Here is a 22,331-nt window from a genome sequence, read left to right as displayed (position 1 = left end):
CACTCTGTAATTGTAGCCCAGAAAGTTATTTGGTCAATAAGGGATTTTTACTTCAACAAAAATTGATGTTTTTCCAGTAAAAGTCATTATAATGGAAAAGTTATGTTGTTCTTGGGTATCCCTGTGAATTTGTAGGATTGAGGATAAAGTTATGGAATAATGATTCTTTTTGTGAACTGATTACTTACAATTGTTTAAACATTGCATGCTATAAGAAATGTTTCATATTTTGGCCAAACTTTCTTTAATAAAACCACCTCCTTCTGCCATAAGTTAAATGTTACTGAATTCAGATACCTGCAGCAAAAATGTTCATCTATCTGATATAGTCCTCGTATGCTTTGATGAGACCGAAAAGGGAGGACATATGAAATCTTTGTCTTATCAATCCCTAAAGAAAGCCAAATAAGTTCAACAAATATTTATTGAATGCCTACTTAATGCCAGGCACTATTCTAGCACGTAAAGCCCATAGTTCCTGCCCTCACGGAGCATGTATTCACTGGAGGAAGATAGACAATATATACACATATATAACTGCTAGTATAAAAAAGCAATAAGGACTGCAATGAGAAGACAGGGTATGTATGGGATACAGGGTAATTGGGGAGCCAGGTCCTATTACCTCTCTCAGAAGACAGCATTTGAGTAGAGGTTTGAAGGATGAGGAGCTCTGGAGGAAGTCTGGAAATAACATTTATAAACTAATGTGTCAGATTGCCACCATTTCATGGATGCTACAAGAAGACACATGACACCAAGGTCAGAGATGGAGGACAGTTTGTTGTTTGCAAAGTTGTTGATACCAAAGGGTCAACATTTTGAGGCCATTCCCCAAGCCACAATTCTCATAGGGAGATGCAAAGAAAACAAGATGGCCCCTGCATAAGCAGTGGGTTGCACTGTGGTACAGATTCTGAGCTTAGGGGAATTAAGTCTTTTAGAATAGACAGTAATCATGCCTGACCTTACTATTTCTATCTTCTGAATGTTCGTTATACAAACACCCCTGAAAAGATATTTGGGAACAAAGCACAATCAGTTCCCGGCTCATGAGGTGTGTAGAAATGTAAGAGACACGTGGAGAACTGATTTCTAATAGTATCCACCCCCCTCCAATTCCACACAGTCTCAGATTCTGACCAGTTTTCCCATGAGTGTATACCACTCTATCAGCCATTCTGATTAACCTTATTGACAGAGGATGGGAATCCATTAAACTTTGTAATATATAATTTAATGAAGACTACTAACAACAGGACTTCAAGTAGTGGAATGAGTCCAACCCACACTATTGAGCCTAAATCCAAGGATTTATGAAGTCTCAAATCCAACCAGCAGAGCAAATTCTATAAACCATCAAAGTCTACCTTAGAAAACCAGGTTCTTAAAAACAGTTCTTAGAAACCATTCTTAAGTTTCTTTACCGACTTTTCTACTCGATCTGAGGCATTAATATAGGTACAATAGAATGTCTTAGTGGTTGCACAAACTCTGCTTTGGTCTGTAAGGAAGAAGGCACTGGAAATCCTGTCATCCCCAACAACCCTGGTCAGTGAGTCAGGCTGACTTCAAAGACTTCCAGGGCTGAAATAATGTCACTGACCTTTTCAACCACAGTGAGAGACACATCTTCTGCCACTTTTTTAATTGAATGACTCCCATCCTAGCATGACTACCTGCAGGGTACACATAAATAAAGAGTCCATTATCCCTCCATGAGGTTTCCTGCCTGCAGTCACCTGAATGATACCAATCTATGGTGACTTTCTTAAACACTGGAGGATCTCTTATGACCACTCTAAGTCACCATGTTTCCACAATGACGGCAAGTTAATGCCTGGGCCCTACACAAGTATAGCTTGGGGTGCCCTTGGACAGAAAGAGTTATTTAAAATTGTTAGGAACCCCACAACTTCCATCAATCAGGGGGCATAGGATGAATCCAAAATGACCTCCCCACGATCTTAGAGGCATTGGGCTGCCCAGCTCAGTTTAAATAACTGGGTTTAATGCTTGTTTGGGGAGCGATTAAATGATGGAAGTCTAACCTGTCCTGTTTGTCCACATTATCAGAAGGGTGGCATGTGTTTGCCCTGGGATTGACAGAGCAATGGCCAAGGCATTGGGGGTGGGAAGACATTCCATTGGAGGTACTGGCAGATGTTTTGTATGGGAGGGGAAGGATGTGGGGCCACACTCTGCTGTTTGTGGTAGATTTCCCAGTAAGGTTAAGGAGAATGGCAATTAGAACATTGAGTTTCCTGGTGGAAGGTGATTGAGCCAGCAGTCATATAAGGCAGAGGCAACAATTTGGGAGAGTTATGTTAAGGCATTTTTCCTTTGTGAGGAAAGTTCCAAGGATGGTTGTTAAAGATACAGTTCACTTTTGTCCTTTCCTCCCCCATTCCTCTTGGGGTTTGGGATGTTCCCACTTCAGGTGCTAGGGTTGTTCTCCCTCCCTGACACAAAATCTGTGTGTCCTATTCCAGTAGCTAAAACATTCTATCAGTCCCAGCAGAGAACAGGCCCTCACCACAGGCATCTATGTGACGACTGGGGGCTGACGTTTCCCACAACTGGATAGCTGTCGCTCTTGCATCTACAGATGGGGCCAGCCCAGCTGTGTTCTTTAACATACCATTTCCATCTGACCTACCAAGTCTGTTGGGTTACCGTTTTTTCTTTTCCAGAATATTATGTATCTGTCCCATACTTGTAACTGTCATTGTCAAGGCCTATGAAGGACTTGAGATCTTACTTGCCTGCCATAGTTCCATTGATGCTGGGAAAAAAACACTAGGCTTCTGAGTCCTAGAGGAAGGGGAGCCATACCCTATAGCAAGACCAGGGCATCAACATCTTGTGCCAGTTGCTTGTCCCCAGTTCCTATAGGGAAGTGTGAAAAGGGATGAATGGCACTGCAAATTCAGTGTCCTGTAGTACAGAGGAGAAATTCTGGGCTTAGAGAACCCCAGTTTTTTTCTAATGGGTAGTAAGCATGCCTGCCCTTTTCTCAGGAGAGACACACTCTCCCTATATTTCAGGCTTGCTTGCTATACAAACATTCTTGAAATGTTGGTCTGAAGCAGCGCGGTCAGTGCCTCCCTCATAAAATATGCACAACACAAGAGACTTGTGGAGAATTGTCTCCAGTGAAAACTTTATGTCAAAAAGCACAGCAAGTACAAACACCTGGAGGCTAAAAGATGGAAAAAACTTGGCATGTTGCAGGGATAGAAAGAAGCCAATCTTTCTGGAACGAAATAAAAGGCAAGTGGTAAGAAATGAGGCATGGGCCACACTGTGGACTATCTTATAAGGCCCCGTAGGGAATCATAAGGAAAACCAGAAATCCGATTTTTTGCCTTTCATTTTGTAAAGTGGGGGCACTGGGGAAAATGTACCCTATCATACAAAATGCCATTAATTTAACTGTAGGGTGAATTCCTTTTTTTGCCTATTCTACTCAAATTAAAACTGGGATCAGCACCAGGAAAAAGGTAGAGCAAAAATTGCAACCAAAAATGGACATTCCAGGGTTTGAGTTCAGTGACACGCTGACTGACCCACACTTTCATTTCAGAAGATTAATCAGGCATAGGATTCTAATACCTCAAGGAGAAGCGAGGGAGAGAGGATCTGTACCTCATAGCGTGGACCATAAATGTTAGTTGTGATGGAAAAAAAACCCACTTATTTAATCATGGGGACAATTTAAATAAAAATAATCATTTCCATGGGCACTTCTAAAAATAATAATTATGGTAAACTTTCAGGGCAATAATTCACAATATACCATAACCCTGCAGAAATTACCTTGCAGTTGAGTCCACTTCATCCATCATTTTCAATTTTCTAGTTGTAGTCTGCTTTTCTTTTTAACATTTTCTAATGTACATACATATTTGATATTGAAGGCACAAATTCCTATATGTATGAATTTTTCCAGATAGAAAAGTTGGTCTTATTTAAATGTGGCTGCCTGCCTAAGCTGCCAATGGAGTCCCAGCCCGAACGAAGATTTAGAAGGGCAACCAACCTTTAGAGCAGAAGTGAGGACTATTTTTGTATCGCAAAAGCCTTGGTTTTATGTTTATTTGTAAGATTTTGGCAGCTATTTTGGGATGTTTCTGAGTTGCAATAAGAAACATTATGTCCATGAATTTGAAAAAAGAGGGAAAAATTAAAAATAAAAATGATTTTAGCGTATGGATTTTTTTTTTAATTTAAATTCATTATCAAACAGATTTTGATATTCTTGTGTGGGTTTTGTGTAGGGGGATGTGTCTCTTCTAGCTGGCTGCTTCAGGAAGATGCTTGAGGGGGAAAATAAAGATCTTTTAAAAAGAGTCTATGTTCTAGTTTTCCAAAGTACATTTTTAAACTTGTAAGAAAGTTTATGACTACGGGGATGGTGATTTCACACTGACTGCAGAGATGCAAGCCACGGGCCAGTGGGACTCCTGAGTTGACTGGACACCCAAGGAGAAGAGCAGAAAGTCCATTCAGGCTTGGATTCTGAATCCGTGGCCTTGAGCAAGTCACTTTGTCTGTCAAAGCCTTAGACTTTGGGTGGATAATTCAGTGATAGTTAATGATTTTGCATTAAAAATCAGCATCCTATTCTAGGAAGCATCGAAGTAACTAAATTGAAACATGCCTAGACTTTACCTCTATTGCAAATACTATTACTGATAGTACGTAATAATATCAGTTATAATTTATTGAGACCTGCTATTTAACCAGAACACAGTCAAGCTTACAAAGTTTCTATCTACTGCACACAGTAACACTGTTGATAGGCAGAAGTAGCCAATTTTTTTCAGATGAAGAAACAAATTTCATTATGTAAGAATAGAAAATTAATACAATATACCTATGTCTTTGAACGTTCAAGAGTGCTACTAGAGTAGCCTTTGTTGAGTGTTTGCATAGGGCCAGACATCACTCTAGACTCTTCCCATAATATGTGATTTTTATATTTCATTCCTTGCGATGCTGTGAGGTTAGTATTTCTACCTCCATTTTACAGACCGGGGAATGGAGAATCCTATGTTTAGAGACTTTCCAGCATCTCAGTTATAATAAGGGATGGGTTGGAGTTTAAACCAGTCTGACCTGATCTTTGTCTCCTGTCCCTTCATAATTCCACTTTGTTTTCTCAAATGCCATGGTCAGTGCTACTTCTCTGGACTGCACCATAATGAATATCTGCTCTGTAATAAACTGTGACGTGAACGGAAAACATAAGCATGAATACCCACACATCTGGGCAAGAAGGATTTGGCTAAAATAAGTGTTAGGTTTAGAAATAAGAATACATTCTGTATGAATACATTCTTTCCTTCTCTGTTACTCTTTATATTTAATTGACTCCTTTACCAGTGTTTTAACGTGTAGCAGCTATTATAATTAGGACCATTTCACAGATGAGAAAACTGAGGTTCAAGCCCATAATTCCTGGTCCTTCCACCTCACTTTGTTGGTTGGTTCCCCTGCTCATGTGAACAGGGAGGTGTGTCACTGACAGATGGTTTTTACCCTAGTTTGCTCATGTGTTAGTTTCACAATGGTGAGATCTCCCGTGAGGCATTGGTGATCTCAGGGAGGGTCACAAAGGAAATGAAAGAGTTGATATCTCACATTATTGTCACAATAAAACACTTCATATCTCCATGAAAGTCCTTTATGATTCCTAGTCTCAAAAAATTTGAATTTCAGATATTTTAAAATATTCTTTTTTAGTAAAAGTATGTCTTGTGTCATATTTTGGACATACTTATACTAAAATTTATTCTTTATTTATCTGAAATTCAAATTGATATGGGCATCCTGCACTTTATCCGGTGACCCTAATACCAACTTTATAACTAGCCCCAGGCCATGAGCTAGAGAAGGAAAGATAAATAAGGCACAGTTCCTCCCTTAGAAAACACACAACCCAGCAAGGAAAAAGACACATTAGGCAGACGCAATACTGCGTAAAACTACAATAAAAGAAATATGCAATAATGATGAGTTCTGTTTGTTGGAGACTTGCGCTGTGCCAGGCATTGAGCCAAGGGATTATATGCATTATCTCGATTAATCCTCAGGGCACCCTAGAAACAGCTGTTATTATCGCTAACTCTGCCTTGTAGGTGAGGGGACTGAGGCCGAAGGAGATAAATGAATTGCTAAGATCATCTGTGTCATAGTGGCCAAGTTGGGACTGAACCCCAGGTCTATTAGACTGTGCAGCCCGTCCTTCAGCCACCCCACACGGCTGCTCCCATACACCCTGCAGACAGGCAGTCCCACTAACTGGACATGGGCTATCACAGAAGAGAGAAGAGACATTTGTCTCTTGGTGATTGGGTTTAGAAGGTTACATAATTATCCACCACATGGATAAAGGACAGGGTCTGAGTTTAGGGAGAGAGAAAACAGCAAGCAGAGAACGTAACAAAAACAGAGGCATAAAGGTGTGAAGTATGTAATGGTTTGGGGAACAGTGAGGAGGTTTTTGGAGGTGAATGTATGCAGAGAAAGCTAGTGAAGTAAAGCTCCAGTAAGTTTAGAAGAGCCTTGTGAGCCACACCAAAGAATTAGAACTTCACCCCAAGGACACAGAGAGATATAATGAAATCTTTATTTTATAAAATTACTGTGGCCATCAGAGAGGAGGAGGGGATGGAGAACGGAGCTCCAGGAAGGAGACTTGGTTTGAGCCATCAGTGTGGGAAGATGTCCAGCCAGTGGCGATGAGCAAGAGCGGGAGATGAATGGAAGAAACACAGGTTATTGGCCATGGAGCATCAATAGGACACGATTTCTCAAGAGACAAGAGAAAATTTTGAGTTGAAGAGGACTCTGCAGGTTGTTGCTAGCCACACTGGGTGAATGGCAGTAGAATTACTCAGCTTCGACACACCTGCTCTGCTCCCAATCCCTCGCCCCAACACAGCATCTGTGTGCCTCAGTGTGCCGTAGGTTTTGAACAGGCCATTTTGACACTTCCTTGCAACTTCCTAAAAAGCCACAATTGACCTTTTTTTATTATCAAGGAAATCTAAGGAAGAAGGATGTGGACAAAAATGAGGACACAGGTGACTGAAACTCAATTCTGGAGAAAGCCGACTCTACGTAAGCCTTTTTGTTTGCAAAAACGAAAAGCCAAAATAGGACAACTAGTATTGTCCCTATAATAAATTACAAATCGGCAAAATAAAACGTGATGGACAGAATCCAAGGGAATATGGCTCCAGTTAAAGTAGCCTTAAAGCATTCTCTGGGCGCCTAATGCGGCATTCACTTCAGCCGTGGACCAACCAAACACAGCTTCTGTCCAGTCCCTTCTCCCCAGTGCCACCCCTCCAAGGTCGCCGAGTGTTGTAGGAAGTCACCAAGAACCGAACCGAGTCTTTCCTTGACACGTGCGTTTACTTCTTGCTCAAACTCTGGCGACGAGTCCATGGTGTAAACCAGTCGAGTGCTTTTCAATCACTACTATGTGAAGTTAAAAATACATAGCCGTTGCCCACTCTTCATTCCTCAGAACAGTCCTGGCAACAAGATGTTGCTTTTCACGACATTTTTTTTCCTTTTTTTTTTTTTTCCTCTCCAGGGAAGGGATTTAAAATAATTTATTCTTAATATTATGCCTGCCTAGTATCTGAGAGTGAAGATAAGCTTGACTGCAGTACTCCAAATAAATTGCTTAGGCAGTAAGAAGCTGGCTGGTGGGGATTGGGGGTTACAGTGCATCCTGCATATTTCACTTTGTGCTTCCAACCCTGAATGAGGTTGCATTCCTAGGTTCACTTGGGGTGTCGTGCGGGCCTTGAAAATGTAATAGTAGATGCAAGGGGGGAAAGTATGACAGGAATGGTGACTTACCTCCCTGCCAGGTCAAACGTGCAAGGTGTACATTTCTCAACACCAAACACAGTGGCCAAGGCCCAGGTGAGCAGGCTTTTCAGGGTAGGCTCAGGGATGGAAGCACGTTGTATTCTGTCTCTACTGACCCTCCAAGGAAACGGAGACCCTTCATTGACTTAGAGCTGGTCTCACCTCCTGATGACTCTCCCAGAGCGGAGTTGGAGGAAGATGTGTGAAAACGAAATGCAAGGCATTTAGGAGTGGGACTCAGGACCCAGGAGAACCATCTGGAATGCTGCTTGGTAGATCTCTTTAAAAGAAGTCACTCCTTTGTTTCTGCACATCTATTTGATTAAATATTTGCAGCTGAGATCTGATTCACATTTCACACTTGAAACCTTAATTTTGAGTACTCTACTTGTTGTTCTATGACGGCAAGCACCGATGCCTCTTAATACAAGAGATTTCATGTCTTACACACATGTACTTACGTCTGCATTGTGCTTTCCCTGGTTTTTAGAGGACTCTCCTTCCGTCAAAGATCCATAACAGCACAGGTTTTCCGCAGAGTGTTGTAATGGAAAGAGAAAGTGGACAGTGGAACCGACACCATGGGTCACAGACTAAACCAAAGGATAAATAAAATTTTGAAGTCAGTCTAGCGCCACATGCGTTTCGCTTAAATATTTTGTCTTCCATGAGTTCGGGTGAGCTATGAACTAATGCATATGTCAGAGAACACAGAGGAATGAGTAACAATTAGCAATTAAGTGCATTTTTTTTTTTATTTGAGAGAGAGAGAGAGAGAGAGAGAGAGAAACAGCATGAGAGGGGAGAGAGTCAGAGGGAGAAGCAGGCTCCCTGCTGAGCCGGGAGCCCGATGCGGGACTCGATCCCAGGATTCCGGGACCATGACCTGAGCCGAAGGCAGTCGCTTAACCGACTGAGCCACCCAGGTGCCCAATTAAGTGCATTTTAAAACCTACACAGGATGTGCAATAGATTTGTGTTCCTGCCAAAGTGGCAGCAAGAAATCAATTTTCACAAGAGAAGGGATGGGATGGCAGCCTTCTTATGGACACATCATGGCCAGAGCAGAAAAGCTGCTGGCCAGGGAACACAGACAATACTCTCTAAGTGGAATGTGCTGTATGTTGTCAAAACTTAAATTATGCAGGTATAAAAGGATATACCATTTAAAAAGCTATGTCACATATCTTTGACCCAATTTTCTTATTGTTGATATGAGAGTTTGGACTTAAATTATATTTGAAGTACCTGTGAATTGACAAGCACAGGACTATAGTCCTTGGAATATATCAAACTGATCATTTGAAGAAGCAATGCAAGCAGGATCATATTATTTACACAGTGAGAAGATCAGGTGTTGTAACTAAAAGGCCAGAACTAAGGTTTACGTATTTAACTACCATCACATTTGGCCTAGTCTGGCCAAATTTCCTAAATCGCAAAGCTAAGAGTATTAATTTTGCTGCTTTAAAACATATTAAAAAATAGTATCGTTCTCCAGAGCTCTCCCTGAGCTCAGCTACCACTTCATTATTCTGGGTCTTCCAGCCACACAAGGCAACCTGGTGACCCCTGGACACACCTTGGGCCTCCCTGCCCCAGTGCCTTTGCGTGTACTTTGGTTATAACTGTCCCCCACAAGACACCTCCCTCCTTCTCCCCAACCCGGGGACTTTTCACATCTTTGCTATTTGACCCATCCTTCAAGATCCATTTCAAGTACCATCTATCCCTGGAGAAATTCCTGGTTCTCCAACCAAATGCAGACTTTCTCTCTTTTAAAGCCCTAGAGAGTCTGAAGTGTGCCTTCTAGAACCTTCTGCTGCCTCCACTCTGCATTGTACCTATCCTTTAATAGTGTCATTTCCTAACTGTTGGATTATAAATTCTTCAAGGAAAGGGACTGTGGAGTCCTCCCGTCGGTACTCTCCCTGTCCTGTAGCTCAGTTTCTTGTTCTTAGTAGCTGTTAATACATATTTATTAATGAAAATCAATCTGTGGTAACAGATTTGATGAGATGCTGTGAGCAGAGTGGTAGATGATGGAAAGCCACCTGGCGCAATGGAAGGAGACCCAGCCCCCATCCCTGGCTTCTGGGTTCTGCGGACACGGGCTAGTGAGTTCTGTTCCCTCACCTGCACTGTGAACTCTGTGAGGAGAGGCAATGAGACTTCTCATCTGTGTATCCCCAGGAGTCTTGTCCAGGACATACTGCATGGTCTGTGCCTGTGCACCAATGTCTGTGGTGCCAAATTGCCACTTACTGAGATTTTATCTGGGAAGATCTCTCCAATTCTGTAAGCCTCAATTTCTTCCTGGTAAGATGAGGGTCATTGATTGAGTGACTTCTTTTCAAATTGTTTTCACATTTTTGGTTTGAGGGTTTTCTTTTTTTTCTCCTATGCATGTAACTACTAGGTTCTCCAGTAATGTGCTCCAGTCATATTCTCCAGTAATAATTAAATTACCTTTTACTGTTAGGTAAATTACCTTTTACTGTAGGATGTTGTGCATCCTACAAAATAAAGACCATCTACATGACAAGGCACATACTTTTCAGGTGGTATGAAAGGCTTCCCAAATCTGTCATTCACCTGTCTTCCCAATCTAAAGCTCTGCAAGTATATTGTCCTAGAGCTTATAAAACATTCTCTCGAACGTTATTTCCTTTGATAATTGCATCAGTCCTGTGAATGGAGCTAGCATCTGTGACCTTGATTTTATTATTCCATTTTACAAATGAGGAAGCAAATGTACACACAATTGCATGCCAATCCAAGAGATTGCACTGCTTACTCAAAGTCATACCAGGAGTCGTAGGGCGAGCAAGCCTGCAACTCACACCCCATTGGTTCTTCTGCCTCCCTGTGAATTTTTGTTGAAATGTCAGATCTGAAAATGCCTTGCTCTTTCTCTAGGCAGAACTAATTCCTTCTGCCCTAGGTCCCCAAAGGACTCTCTACATATATCTACTATGGCATGTATCACATGCCAAATGATTCTTCATTTTCCCGTTAGTCAACAGTGAGATTCTTCCAGGCAGGAGCCATGCTTTTGTTCTTGTTTCGTGCTTTGTCATTTAGCGGTATCTGGCACACAGCAACAGGAAGTGCCATATAATGAATAATCGCATCTCGTTATTAAGTAGTTTGAGACATGTATTGATTCTAGCGAAGGGCTGCATTCTTGTGCATTTACAGAAACCACAATCATTTTCATTGTGGTGGAGAAGACTGTTTGTTTGCTCTATGGCATATATAAATGTGAATCTTGCTAAACTTGAGGCCAGAATTCACTTTGGAAAATCAACTAGCCACTCTAGTTGTATAATAAAAAGTACATTTTGTATGACTAACCTCAACTTCTGCCATGAGTCAGTCACAGGGTGCAAGACCTAAGGTCATGTCTAGTTTTGAAAGAGCACTGTACTCTTATGCAAACGCCTTTATTAAGAATTTGGCTATTACAGAGCATGAGCTCTTCAAATATTTAACAGAAATTAAACCGATAAGCTTATCCAACCTCTAGATAGTTCCATAAAATGATTAATCTTGAGCATATTAATATTGTATGAGTGCTAATTAACATCTTGAATATGTGTGCTGATGGCAAATATCTTTAACTGGGAATTACAATCTGAAAGCTTTTCTTTTTACAATGGGTTAATATGTTCAACCTCCTAAATTTTGAGAAGATGATAAACAGTGTGAAGCAAATGAATAAAGGATTATGTTATAAACTGTATGTAGTGAAACAGCCCAGAACTAGTGGCAAGATGGCAAATTAGAAAAAAAAAAAAAATATATATATATATATATATAGTTTGGCACCTGCTAATGTCCTTGAAATTCACTGGATTGAGCAAAATATGGGATAGATCGTAATTGATTGGAATGGTGGTTTCTGATTATTATCAGGCGTCATCTCAGTTATTTAGAAGAGCCTCAGGAAGTAGGAATGATCTTAAGGTGTCATGTTTTTATGAAGAGTAAATGTTTGGCCCTTGTTCTCAATAACTTTAATTTAGTGCCTTCCTCACTATCCATTTGTAATTAGCTCATTGAGTTAGAACCAAGTGTTAACGTGGCCCAGCTCACAGGTTCAGCCACGTATTCCATCTGCATGTGACAGTGAACTTGAAATGCTTTTAATTCTGAGTTTTAGGCTTTCACACTTTAGGAGCCAGGGGCCAACACATCATGTGTGTCCTCAGCCTCACTGAACAATTGCTGTGGGAAGAAATGCCACATTTCTTTCTAAAAAAGGATACACAAGGCAAGTATACACCATATTGAATGCCTGGCCCCCAACTTCAATATTCTGATCACAACCTCACAACTTCAAATCAGCATATCATTGGCACAAATGCCTGTCTCTTTTCTCTTTTCTCTCTTATTCTTTCTTTTCTTATTTTTTAAAATTCTTAAGACTGTTGCTGATTTTGATTTGTGAAGCAACTAAAAGTACTTCTGAAGAAATATGGTAATAACAGATTCCAGACTCAGTAGACTAAATTTGAAAAAACCTGGAGTTCAGATATTTTATATTAAAGATAGATTTCTCCTGTTCCCTCTACAAGCTTCCTTTTACATCTTATGCTATATGTTAGCTCGATCTCTGTTCTGAAATTAGCCCATATATATACCCATTGTCTTAGATTCTTTTCTTACCCTCTGCTTGTAATTGGAGCCTTTAGTGCTTGTAACTTAAGTGTTTAGTTACTAAGGGCCAGTTCTAACCCTGAAAACCAAATGAGATCTGCAAATAGAAGTCAACATATGTGGTTTTTACACTTGAGAAGCTCACAGTCCAATGGAGGAAACAGAAACAAACAAACAAAAACCCCCAAAAAATACAATGAAAAAAGTTCCAGCAGAGGTCTTCAATGTATAATGAGAACACCAAGGGAGAATTATCTGAGCTTTTGGAAAAAAAAAGGAGGGAGAACTGGCTTCATAGAGGAGAGCAGGTATCAAAGAGGGACTCCAGGTTTAACTTCCCATCTTCTTCCCTAAAGCACACCATTTTATGAACCAAGAAACTCCAGCTGCTGTTGAGAATACCGGTTTTCATGAAATTCTTCCTTACATGTATTGTCTGAGCAAATATCATTAAGGCACTGGCTTAATTGCCAAGTAATAATTCTAATGCTTGGTCGTAGAAGAAATTGGAGTTTCAGTGTCATGTAGATATTTATAACAAACAATGGTGCTTGATGTAATAGACTTCAAATTATTCCCAATTGTCCTATTGTGTGAATTATTTATGAACTTTTACACATCTGTAAAGTCTTAGAATAAACCACTTTAAATCATTCCATACATAGACAAAACCAAACATCTTTTCACATGATTTACTTATAATTCACAGATTTATTTCAGAATAATATTTTGCACGTACAAATTATAATTTTTTTGTCCATGTGCTTAACTATTGGATATTTCAATCATGTATATTTATCAGTGTCCACAGGTAGATTCAAAACCCATGGGAATCACCAGGTAGAAATTGAGTGAGAGACAGTATAGGCATCTCTATTACTTTTTCTGTCTTTTAAAATTTCATTTCATGGAAAAATGTAATTACTAGATTCTTATAATAATACTGAAAAAATAAAATAGAAGAGAATAACAAAGGTGCTAATGTTTGTTAAACATTCTCTATGTCCAAGGTTGTTTCCATGGATTATCGCATTTAATCACCATGAGAAGTCAGTAAAGTATGTCATTGCCCTTAGGCTTTCACTCATTGGATTTTATGACCCCATTTTATCAAAAAGAATATTTTACTCATTTTCCGAAGACCCACACATGCAAGGCTGGGCCCACATGCATATCCACACGTGGCCAGTGTGTAGCCCTACTAGGAGCTGAACCTGATCCTGCCTTTAACCACAAGATAAACTGCATGGTTTGTGCTAAACTTTTGTTTCTCCTTTTAGAGAGTGAATGCTATCACCCCAGAAAGTAGTTCAATCATGCTGAACACATTTAAAAGTCTGTGCTAGACTTGACCACTGCTTTCTTCAGTGTCCACCTGTGGAGCAGAATAATGGCCCCCAAAGATGTCATGTCCCAATCTCAGGATACATTACATTGCATGGCAGGGTTAAAAAAAAAAAAAAAAAAAAAAAAAGGCTTTGCAGATGGAATTAGTTTATATACTTTAGGATTGGGAGACCACCCTAGATTATCTAAGTGAGTCCACTGTAATCACATCAAGCCTTCAAAGAGGAGAGCTTTCTCTGGCTGGAGTCAGAAAGATATGGCAGAAGGAGAAGGCAGAGTGATTCCAAGCATGGGAAGGTTTGGATGCACCACTGTTGGCTCTGGGATATAGGGGCCCATGTACAAACACCAGAGAGAAGCTTCTAGGAGCTTAGGGTGGCCATCAGCTGACAGCCAGCAAGGAAACAGGGATCTCAGTCTGGAACTTAAAAGGAAATGGATCCTGCCAAAAATATGAGTGAGCTGGGAGCAGGTTCTTGCCAGCGCCTCTTAGTAGCCCAGCCAGCTGACACCTTGGTGGCAATCTGGTGAAACCAGGAGCAAAATAATTTGAAGCATGAGCCAGACGCTTCAACACAACTGTGAGATAATAAATATATGGGTTTTTTAAAGCCTCAAATGTGGTAATGCGTCATGGCAGCAAAGAAGACTCTACAGTCCCCTGCCACCAGCCTTGGTTGGCCTGCCAGATATTTCCTTCCCTCCTCCCTTTCCCCATATTTATCCAACTCATCACCACAGAACTACATCTGCCACGGTTAAGGCATTATGTATTTTAATCACAAAATTCAACTCCTAAATGGGCAGCTCACAAGAAGCCACTATTCCTCCTTCCCCACTTTTAACAAATTATTTTTATCACAAAATACTGCTCTTGAGCCAAACTCAACCTACCTGGTTTGAAAGACTATGAAATCAATTCACAAACTGGCATTCACCATATATTCACTTATAGACAATAATAATAAATCAAATGTAGCTATTTACTTTTCAATAAGAATTTATTTCTTACAATAAAAAGTAATATATTTCATTTAAAACATGCCTGGCATATAATAAGCTCAATAAAGTTGATAAGCACAGGACACATAGGGGCCACAGGCCTGGTATGACTAGAGCATCACGGTCCTGCTCTGTGGGACTCCACTACTTCCCGGATGAGCACATGGTGACAATGGACCAGGAGGTCTCATTCTGAAAAGCCACAGGGTGTCTGATTTTAGCAAACATTTTGCTTTTTTTTTTTTTTTTCCTTCCCTCCAAGGAGCTGTTGAAAAATCAGTTTCATGATTTTACTACAGTTTATATTTCTCTAATAGTTTTTGATTGCTATGTAACAAATCATTACAAACTTAGAAGGTTAAGACAGCACACATTTATTATCTCATAGTTTCTCTGGGTTAGGAGTCCAGGCACAGCTCTGCAGGGTTTTACCAGGGAGGAATCCAGGTGTTGCCTGGGGATGAGTTCTCATCAGAGACTCAGAAAAGACACAATTAATGTTTATGCAGCCTTGTGACTAAGGCCCTGATATCTCGCTGGCTGTCAGCTGGGGGTGATAGTGAGGAGAGGCTGCTTGGAGTTTCCTGTCATTTGACCCTTTTACATAATGGTCGCTTATTTCTTCAAGGCCAGGGGCACAATCTCTCTTGGCTTCAGATCGCTCTTGCATAAAGGGCTCATGTGCTTCTGCCCATCAGGATAATCTCCTGTGATGAACTCAGACTCAACTGATTAGGGACCTTGGTTCCTCCACAAAATCCTTTCACCTAATCAGTCCATAGTCACAAGCCCCACCCACACTGAAAGGGAGGGGGTTATAAGTGTGAGTACACCACAGGAGCTGGGGCTATGGGCCATCTGAGAATTTGCCTGCTACACCTCTCCTAACCCACAGCTGGGGGTAACTTCTAGAAAGAAGCGATGCTTCCTGAGTAATAAAAAAAACTTCCCTCCAGAATATGATGGACAAGGGCTAAAAAGAAGAAACTCTGGTTTCAGCAGGGTTACTGGCCCTAGACTCGTAATGTAACTGTTCCAGACCTCTCGCTCCTAAAGAGGGAAAAATCAGAGAGTTCAAAAGGGAGAGAAGAGTATATTACAGTTACACATTAAGCATGTTGTAGTTTCTGTGGTGGTTTGGGACGTGGACTCTGGGCTCAGACATGTGACACTGGAACACCAGCTCTGCTACTGACTATGACGTTTGGGCCAAGTGTGTTAACTTCTCTAGTAGAGCAAAAAGATTTATTGAGCATTTTCCAAGTCATTGGTACTAAGCTAAGTCTTCTTCCCCTAAATGGCTTAAGTTATCTGTTACAGCGGCTATATGTGGTAATTATTTTACTTCCATATTCTCGATGTAGATACTGAGGCTTGGAGCTCAATCGTATAGTTCAACAGAACAAATTAAAGAGTAGAGGCAGAATTTGAATGCTGCCAGTATGACTTCTGAGCTGTATCACTTTACCACCATCTCTATAATCTCTTCTCTATTTTTCCTTCCCTAAAAATTGCGTCTCTGTGAAGAAAGCATTCCCTAGAACTGTGGCACATGGGTGTCACTCAGTGCTTTCTTATTTTATTGAAATTATTTTACCAACTGAAAAATGACTATAATAGGACACTGTTACTATTTTTATCGATTATGAAAACAATAGTCATCCTTTGAATGTCCCAATCCTCCCAATAGGGGAGGATGTACATCACTTTAGAAATTCCACTTCAAAGATCTGGAGTTTTATTTTCAATGCTAATGAGACAATGCATTGTTTTATTTGGTGCTAGATGTTTTGCACATTTTTTATTATTGATCTAAGAGTTTAAAAAATGATCTGTTATATTTTTAGTTAATGCGAAGATGACATTGCCACACACGACTGTGGGAAACCTATTAATGCTACCAGGTGACCTTAGAAGAAGATTTCAAAGCTCATCTCAAAATCCACACTTGGTAATGAATGCTTCAACATCTGCCTAAAAGCTCGTGCTCAGTTGAGAGTTGTAATTGGAGAATGTCTGGGAGATTATAGGGTCCAGTCTTGCAGGGTCCATTCTTCAACCCCTAAAAGCCTTTGTCACTCCAATCAATGGAAAAAGAACCTAAATATTTTAAAAAATGGAAGATGGGGGGCGCCTGGGTGGCTCAGTCGTTGAGCGTCTGCCTTCAGCTCAGGTCATGATCCCAGGGTCCTGGGATCGAGCCCCACATCGGGCTCTCTGCTCAGCGGGGAGCCTGCTTCTCCCTCTCCCACTCCCCTTGCTTGTGTTCCCTCTCTCGCTGTGTTTCTCTCTGTCAAATAAATAAATAAAATCTTTTAAAAAAAAAATGGAAGATGGCATATAAGGGCTATAGACAAGATTTCCTTTGTACTCTTCAGTCGTCTACACTGCACTGCATAATTAATCAATTAAACATTTCTGAAAAAAAATTTTTTGGCATGCACAGTATGTGGAATGAAATGTTTAAATAACTGGGATCCTTAAATCATCCTGTGTAATGTAAGCCATTGGCCTTGTTTTTACTTACCCTTTTAAAGGATTAACAAGGAACTGGCAAGAACCGCAGAAATGTTGATATGGGCTCCCAGCTGGGATTGATGACAAGCTATAGTCTAAGGCTGTAATGTTCTGTGCTAGTACAGTTTAACTAGCTATGGCTCACCTACTGCCTCCAGACACTCACCAGTGAAAAACTATTTGATATCATTTTGCTCTTCATCTTTGAACACATACATTCTCAAATTATCTCTGCTAGCAAAACTTTGTCCTTCGTGACATTGCTTAGCATGTATTGGTTGGAGTCGAGAAATTCTACTTGACTCTGTTTAAATGCTTCCATCCATCCGCTTATTCACAAACATTTGAGCACTTGCGTATGTCAAGAAGATGCTGACCTGTGAGGATACAAAGAATGGAAATATTCTATCCATGCAGTCTCATTGAACCTGAGGTCTCATAGGGGAGCACAGCAGAAAAGGATGCCAAAATAAGATGCTTGTTGAGACCCTCCAAGGCTGAGAATAAAAGGAGTCAAGACTACTCACTGTCTGAAGCAATACACTACTGATGAAGGATTTTATTTTTTAAGTTTTCATTTGAATTCCAGTTAGTTAACATACAATGTGATATTGGTGTCAGGTGTACAATATAGTGACTCAGTGCTTCCCTACATCCCCCTGGTGCTCATCAGGACAAGTGCCCTCCTTCATCCCCATCACCTGTTTCACCCATCCTCCCACCCACTTCCCCTCTGGTGACCCTTAGTTTGTTCTGTACAGTTCAGAGTCTGTTTCTTGATTTGCCTCTCTCTCTCTCTTTTTTGTCCCTTTGCTCATTTGTTTTGTTTCTTAAATTCCACATATGAGTGAAATCATATGATATTTGTCTTTCTCTGATGAAGGATTTTAAAGGTACTCATTAAAAATTGTGTTTTCCCCCATTAATTCTGAGAGGGATAATAATGAAAGAGCCAAATATTACCTTAAAAATATGGGGTTTTTTTTCAAACCTGAAAATAACTTTTAATTGACCAAAAGGATCAGAAGAAAACCTATGCTATCTGCCAGAGGTGCACCTGAAGACTGGAGAAAATGACAAAGTGAGTTTGTAGAGGGAAGGACTGGAATGGCAATGTGGCTTTCTGCATCCTGCAGGGTCCACCTAACTATCTGGGCCCGTCTCACCGGTTTGCAGAGAACAAGCCTCTCCCAGAAGCAATATGAGTCAGGAACTTTCATCAGTCTTGTTTTACACATATAAAGACACCAAAACACAGTCTCTGTGTAGCAATCTCATGGTCATGCAGCCAACCCTGACTGAGGGGCAGACACTGGAATTAACCAGAGACAATTTGACCCCAAAGCCCTTAAACTACAAGGCTGTGATGCATCACAAGACAGGCATCCCAGAAGAGGACCAAATGATTGCTTTTGGACAACTGAGGTAATGGTGACTCATTGTAACGGGGGAAGTGTGAATGATTCCTATCACCCAGATGAAGACTCGGTAGAAGGAAACTGGACTTGCAACTTCACATAAGGGGTCCCTCTTAGCAGCACCTCCAGAGGTTTACAAAGTTTCAGGAAGCATGTGACGCACAGCATGCTCCCTTGCTGTGATAAGCTGTCAGGAAAACTCTGGGGACTGCTAGTTGGACCCTGAGCGCTCTTGTCTCCTCTAGTAGGAGCTGTGGCCAGGTCATGGCCCCAAAGCTAGAGACTGTGTATTTGCTGGGCTCTCTTGGATCTAGCCATGCTATACAATTGATTCTCACTAAAGGAATGGGAATGGAATCATGTGTGCATTCCCTCATTGTTTGCTTGAAAGGGAATTGCTTTCCTGTTCCTTTTCTAAGAGCTGGAACATGGATGGAGCATGAGCAGGCTTTACCCGTATGGATGACAACAAAATCTCAGAGGAATACCAGAGCAAAAAGACACAGGAACTGAGGTCCCTGAACGATTTTGTTTTGTTGAGCCACTCCACCAGCCTGGGCTTTCTCCTCACCTCTGGTCTCTCACATGAGACACAAATAAACCTCCATGTTATTTAAGCCACTGAAGATTGTCTCCTTGTCAAAGAAATTTAGCCTGTACCCTCTGGTCCTATAAAAGCTATAAATATATAAAAGTGATCAATACATAAGGGTTAATGTCACTGGGTGGCTAATCTCTGACCAAATAAATGAGAAGATATACAGAATTCAGAAATCAGAGACATGGTTGAAAGGTAACATAAATACCTAATGAGCCGGTGACAATTTATAACAGGGAGAAGCTATTTACAGTATGGAAATGTGTCTTTTTTATATGCTTTTCACTTCCCACTGGGAGACTGATTGAAATGTATTTGCAAGTGGAAGTGAAAGACACAGAACTGGAAGTATTACCTATAGACGTGTGTGGATTTCAGATCATCAGACAGTAGAGATGGACTCATCTTGGTTGTTAGGAGTATTCTTGAAGGAGTTTCCACGAGAAACACTGAACTTAAAATGCTTATTTCTCAATCTCTTACATGATGGATATTTGGATGGCGACCAGTTTGCCGGGTGGGTTTTGAGTCCAAAGGGGATTTGCTAAAGAGCAAAATCACTTACAGTAAAAAAGATAAATCCAGCCAGAGTAGTAATGAGAATTGTGTCTGTGTTTCCTAACAGTAGGACACAAAATATACTGAAACCTTACCATTACAAAGCCATTAAATATAATGGATTAAACATTCAAAAAATGTCTGAATGCATGGATGAGTTTACAAGAAATAATAAAAATCCAACTCAGAGAGGTAACTAGCTAGAAAACTCTCTGGCTTTGCCCGAGAGAGCAAGAAGGATGTCTCTACTATGAATTCATGTACAGCTGCCAAATAGCATCAGGATTTGAACCTTGAATTCACACCATTTCTATCTTCTGAAAGCACTAAGCTGAGACTCTTACCTCAAACCTCACCAAGATAACAAAGTGCCCCAGAAACTGAGCAGAGTAAACACCCGTGCACTCTGTGAAAATGCACCCTTAGCAGAAAGAACAGGAACCAGACTTCCAAAACCTCGGAAGTAAAATAACTGAACTCACAAATAAAGAGATGACAACTTACAAAGTAGTAACCACAATTTTGGGAAAGCATTAAATAAAACACATACAGAAATGAGTACCTAACATTTAAACTAAGAGAAGGGTTAGTTCACTGAACTCAGAAGAAGGGGTCAACAGTGAACATGAAGACAGGCATGAAGGAATGGTGTACAATGTAGCACAATGTGACAAAAGCACTAAACAATGGAACAGGACAGGAGAGTGGCATGTTATAACATGCATCCACAGCTAATGGATTGATGAGGACCAATACCGGAACTGATAATGACTGACAATTTTCAGACTTCAGAATCACATTAATTCTCAAATGTCAGAAGTCTAGCATGTACTAAGCAGGATTAAAGAAAGAAAAAATCTGAAGTTATGTCGTAGTCAAATGGCAAAAAAACAAAGACAGAGAGATTTGGAAAATAATCAGGTAAAAAAGACAATTGAAAGGAATAACAGACCTAGGATAGTTGTCTTTTTAGTACTGACAGGTGAATGCCACAGGGACATCTTCAAAATATCTGGTCATTGTGAAACCGGCGAAATTATTGCCTATGCTTGTAACATTTGGGAAAGGGCTTCCCTCCGTTAATTAGTACCTGAAGGGTAAACGATTATCCAACTGTACATCTGCAGATTAAGCCAGGGAACACAGAGGAGACTTGTGAGAGGGAAGACCCCTGAATTGGTGAGAAATCACAGTGACCAATTTCTTCGGGTACTGCTCTTGGAAGTTGGTAACAATGCTACCCACAACTTCATCACTCAAGATGCTATATAGAGATTCCTTTGGAGAATCTGGGCACACAAATATAACAAGAAACAAAAAGTCAGTTAGCAACCAAACGCCTTTAGCAAGGCTAAATGTGCAACACATCTGCCCTCTAAACTGGTTTGATGTCTAGTAGCGGCAGATGTCACGAAGGGCTTCTTTTATCAGAGTATATTCTTTGCGCTAAATATATCGATGTTAATTTGTAATGCAGCCACCTTCTCAACTGAAACGCAAAATGTTCCAAAAGAACATATGTCCATATAAACTTCTTTAGCTTTAGCTTCAGAAACAGTTTGTGTTTTCCTTTTTCTATTCTTTTCTTTTCCCCCTTTTCTTTTCTCCTGTTTTTTTTTTCTCTTTAATCGAGATAGCAAATGCCTGCTATAGCTCATGAAACAGCCATCTTTCTCCTGAACTCCAGAATTATAAATCCAACAGCCTACTGAACACATTACAAGACACACCAAGTTAAGTACACAACGTTTGCCACTCCAAAGAGATAAGCAACTTTTCAAGATAAAGAATTAAAGATAGCTAATGATAAAGAGTTGTTAAACTCACCAGTGAAATGAAAGGACAGTAATAAAAGGAAAGATTCATATTGCTCTGCAGTTTTCTGGAAAGGCCCCAGCAGCAGATTAGAAGGAAGTCTACTTCAGGAGAGCCATGGGTTTTCCTTACGGCAGTGAGCAGAGAGAAAATGAAGAAGGAAGATGGGAAAGGCAGTCTAGTTAGAGGCTGAGCAGGCAAGGAGCCAGTGACCAGAAGCGGCTGGCTCGTCTGCATTGGGGATTGTTCTGAGCTGAATCGTGTCCCTCCCAAATTCATTCATTCATCTGAAATCCTATTCCCTTTACCTCAGACTGTGACCTTATTTAGGGATAGGGTCGTTGCAGCTGTAAATAGTTAAGATGGGGTCATATAGGAGTAGGGTGGATCATCAATCCAATATAACTGGTGTCCTTACAAAAAGGGGAAATTTGAACATGATAGTTGTCTTTTCATATCAGGGAGAATATCATATAAAGGTGAAGACAGAGATGGAGGGATGCATCTGCAAACGAAGGAAC

The 22,331-nt window shown here is 40.6% G+C and overlaps 1 long non-coding RNA gene across 1 annotated transcript in view; it reads left to right on the top strand.

Moving 5' to 3' along the window:
- The first annotated feature begins 8,808 nt into the window (after positions 1-8,808).
- LOC118007292 overlaps positions 8,809-22,331 on the top strand; it is a 56,284-nt gene continuing 42,761 nt past the window's right edge. The window contains exon 1 of the long non-coding RNA XR_004678365.1: positions 8,809-10,010. This is a non-coding gene — a long non-coding RNA (uncharacterized LOC118007292). The remainder of the gene's footprint in view (positions 10,011-22,331) is intronic.

Source organism: Mirounga leonina, unplaced genomic scaffold (assembly GCF_011800145.1).
Source record: "Mirounga leonina isolate KUSES-001 unplaced genomic scaffold, KU_Mleo_1.0 Mir_117, whole genome shotgun sequence".
Lineage (NCBI taxonomy): Eukaryota > Metazoa > Chordata > Mammalia > Carnivora > Phocidae > Mirounga > Mirounga leonina.
Note: the sequence above shows the minus strand (reverse complement) of the source record. Positions and strands in the feature narration are given on the sequence as shown.